This window comes from Manis javanica, chromosome 11 (genome assembly GCF_040802235.1).
Source record: "Manis javanica isolate MJ-LG chromosome 11, MJ_LKY, whole genome shotgun sequence".
NCBI classification, from domain to species: Eukaryota; Metazoa; Chordata; class Mammalia; order Pholidota; family Manidae; genus Manis; species Manis javanica.
In genome coordinates, this window is record NC_133166.1 from 26,748,777 (window position 1) to 26,753,259 (window position 4,483).

Below are 4,483 nucleotides of genomic sequence, written 5' to 3' on the forward strand. Positions count from 1 at the left end.
TTTCTCTCCCAAGTACTCGAAGGTTGTTTCTTGTCACTAGAGGAATTTAAGGAAATCTTGGATGTCTATTTTCAAATAACCTTTTGTGGGAATTCCAAGAGGACTGTAGATCTGATGACTTTAGAATCTCTGTAGATATAAAATTCCAGATATCCAAAAATAAGAAAAACAATGGCCAAAGTACACAATCTACCGAAAATTTTTTGTGCTTCAAGAGGTAAACTGTGGAGAATTTGAAACTTTCTAATTTCAAAAAAAAAATGAAATAGCAATAGTAGTCTGAAAAGCTGTAGAAATATGTAGCAAATCTTTAGGCATCCATCCTCACTGGTTGACCGGAGATTCTATTTCTTTTGCTATTCTCTGTTCATGGAGAGCCTACAACCTTTTTCACTGTGAAAAGTAATGCTTTTGGTCTGACTCCATTCCAGTCAAACTGTTAGCCAACTGCCAACATCTGAGATGAGGCAGCAAGATCAAGGGTCTAAAAGATGATTCAGAACATGGAGTGACTGTGAGTGCCACAGCATAGTGTCATGAGCTTCCGATAACGTAAGGTTTCATCACAGAGCAATGCACAATAATCAAAAATTGCTCTAGGGACTGAGAATGGCACATAATTCAGGGCAGAGCATCTCTGGAGTGTATAGTGTATGAAATAATGAAGAACATCTTCTTTTGAAGACATTAGAGAAAGCAGTATCCATAGAAAAATAAAACGAGTTCCCATTTACAAGTTATTAGCATGTTAGTTTCTGGTTCAAAAGCTTTCCATAAATTAAGTCATCCAATAATGAGATAAATTACATAATACTAGGGCAATTTTCACTTTTTTAAGTGAAAAAACTAGAGCTCAGATTAGGGGGTTAAAAGTTGCACATTTGATCAATAGACAAATTGGTATACCTGGGATTTAAGTGAAGGTCATTCTTATCTCATTCCAAGATAAGCAGTCTTAGGTTCTATGGTATATAAAATCACATTGAACCATGAATTACATAAGGCTTTTTGTAAGGTGCTTTGCAGAATACATTATATTAACAACTTGATCCTTTCCCCAAGAGGTTTTCAGAGGAAATAATAAATAATATGTGTACCTATGAATTATTCATTTTTATTCAACAAAAATACACTACAATATGTAAAGAATTGTATTAGAAACTCTGAAGTATATAAAGTTAAGAAAACAAAACTCTTCACCAGACTTGAGGGAATTTACAATCTAGTGTCAGAGGGAGATACACACTTGACTCAAGGTAGAGTAATTCCATTGGGGTGAGTAAAGGGAAGGATTGTAGAGTAGGTGGAGTTTAAATTGAGATTTCCAGAATGGGCACAGCTTACCAAATGAAAACATGATGTTGGTTTTCTATATGGAAGAAGATACTGGAGGACAGGCTTTAAGAAAAAATATGTGGGGACATAATCTGAAAATAATGAACTAGGAGCAACAGGAATGATGAATGAATAGGAGTGTGTTTAAGAAGCTCTCATTTTGGTCAGGATGAGTCTTTGAAGTGTGAAATAGAAAAAAGACAGTAGATCAAAGTTATTACTTTGATGAAAGACAATACTGTAGAAATGATAAATTATTTTGTAAGTCCCCCAAGAATAGCTAGCTTCAACACAGAGCAGTTATATTAGAGGTCGTTCTCGAATGGCTTATATGAAGCTCTCCATATCCAAAGAGGGCTTGGTTACCACTGTACATTAATCGCAGGAAATACTAGCCAGTATCTGAGTCTCTATCATTTTCAGGCAATGGATCAGGAAGGGAACTACAAAGAGTAAAACGCACATATCCTTGACCACATAACCCCTTAGTTCAAGTGCCTGGAGTCTATGGGATGCTATGTTGGCACCAGCACAATATGAGAATTAACACAACAGGGCTAAAGGTAGGATGAGAACGTCAACTTAACTGTCTATCTAAGATGACCAGAAGAAAGTGGCTGAAAGCTGATGGAAAAGTCAGGTAAGATAGGATGAATGAGAAGTTAGTAAAACACTGAAAATGAAGACACACACTTTCACTTAAAACAAAGCACACATACACAAATGAGTCATCTTAAGATTTTTTAAAGTTCATTTTTAAAAACAGAAAGAATTATAGGAAATTCATATTCCAGAGAAGTGGCATTGGATAAATATATTAACAAGATCTGTCAGGGCTTAGAGGAAGCTGTGGATGGCACCTGTCATTCACTCAACTATTAGATACTTTTGTTTCTCCAAAGAGACCCCTTCACAGCATAAAACCGGTTTGAAGTGTGTCATATAGAACCAAGACATCTAATACAAATCTGAATATTAAGCAATTAAGGAAACTGAGAGGCTTTGAAACTGATTAGAATGGCATTTATTCTTAATTTGAAAAATATTATCACTCTAATTAAGCTCTGATAATTATAACTTGACAACACCCTGTCACATAGATGAGGCCAGAGGAATCTTCCAGGTAACTCCAGAATGCAAAAATTTAAGATTCCAGTCAGTGCAATAGAAACAGAAGCCAAGATATGGATATCCCCATTATCAATGGAACACTGGAGAAAGCAAAGTCCACATTTCTGTAGTAACTATTCACATTTCCTATGCATCATGAAAATTAATTCCCATGACCAATTCTATTCCTAAGGTTGGGTTTCACCTATTTTACCTCTTACAACCTCCTCAGCAGCTTCTGGGTTCCCTGCTTGATCCCCTAGGTTCTCTCACCATAAACAATGGGGTTCAGAGCTGGGGGGATGATGTGGCGCAGGATGTTGAGCAGGATGGGGACATCAGGGGAATCCTCTTCCTGACAGGTAGTGATGACCAGAATGAGCAGGACGGAGCTGAGGAAGAGGATGAGGAGGAAGTGGGAGCCACAGGTGCTCAGGGCCTTGGCCGCAGCTCCCTCTGCCTTGATCCTCAGTACAGCTCAAGGATAAAAGAGGAGGAGAGAACAGTAAGGCTGGGGTCAGAGCCCAGCAGGGTCCAGCCTGCCACAAACTGGCAGAGCCACTTGGAGGTGATGCCATCACAAGAGTTTGGACAAAGACACGTTTGTGCAGATGCAGTTCTTGGTAATGTTCTCTGCACAGCATCTGAGTCTGGCAGAAAGGATTGGAACAGGAAGAGAAAAGGGCATTCCAGGCCACAACAAAGACGGCAGCCATGGTCACAAATTGGTCAGTGATGATGAGCAGGTACCTCAGTGGGTGATGGATGGTGACAAAGTGGTGCAGGACACCACAGGGAGAAAACTATTCATGATGAACATCTACAGGAAGCAGACAGAAACTGATGGACCTGAGGTCAAACCAGAAGATGGCCAGGACCTTGGGGATGACGGTGAGGCAGAGCACCACGTCCAGCAGGGAGAGGAGGCTGAGCAGGTAGTACATGGGCTGGTGCAGAGAGGCCTCCCTCCAGATGGTGAGGAGGAGGGTGGCGTTGGCCCCCATGGCCAGGAGGAAGAGGAGGCTGAGGGGCAGGGACAGCCAGTGCTGCCAGGTCTGGTAGTTAGGGAAGCAGATGAGGAGGAATTTGAAGACTGGAGCAGTGGAGTCATTGCTGGGAGATGTCATGTAAAGTATCCTGTAGAAGCTAGAAACCCAGAGTCCTTTAAAATGTAGGACAGAATATACTAACCCTGAGAGCATGTGTTCTAGATGTCATAGAATTTAGGTTTCCACTGAGGATCTTAATCCATCCCTATGAAGTTTTCAAATCATCATCATTTTAAGTCATCCCTGACATTTAACTGAACACTTGCCATGTGCTAAGCATGACAGAAAGTTCATATTCACTGTATCATTTCACCACTTTAAAAACACTTAAGAGGAAACAACACTGTTACCCTAATTTTATGAAAGGGTAGGGGCAAGTGGGAGCAGAGTAGTTTGATCAAAACAAGAGCACCAGTAAGCAGTGAAACCAGGACAGTAAACACGGGGGTCTGATTCTAGAGATTCTGTTTTCACCCACTATACAAGATTTAACCTAGACAAGCACTTAACTAAGCTCCACCTTTCTTCAGTTTAGAAAGAATAGCTACATGGAGAGCTCTGTTTAGCTGACTCCATGGAGGTCTTAGAAAAGGCCGGCCCTCTACTCCACAGAATTGGACAAGGACTGACATACTTATTTGAGAATAAGCATAGACGAGACTCCTCATTTTCATTCTTCAGGATATATTGGATTAGAGGTATAACAGCCCTTGACCCCATCCAAGGGCAGTAATTTCTTCCTGCTCCAAAGAGGTCTTCACTTCAAAGGCAAACTGTTTATCATTCTCTTGCTGTATTATTGGCTGTTGTTTCTCTTTGTGAAAGTTCAGAGAGTTTTCTTTGCTTTGAGTCCTTCAGAAAGGACTGTGAGTTTCCTACTCACATGACAGACACAGTCAGTCAGAGGAATACACCAGGAGGCTCACAAAGGTAGAATGGAAACTAGCTGGTAAGGAGGTTTTAGGCATATAAACCTTACCACTTTGAAA

The 4,483-nt window shown here is 40.4% G+C and overlaps 1 pseudogene; it reads right to left on the bottom strand.

The window, feature by feature from the left end:
- Positions 1-2,662: 2,662 nt before the first annotated feature.
- Positions 2,663-3,572, bottom strand: LOC108402343 (olfactory receptor 56A4-like; annotated as a pseudogene).
- Positions 3,573-4,483: the final 911 nt, after the last annotated feature.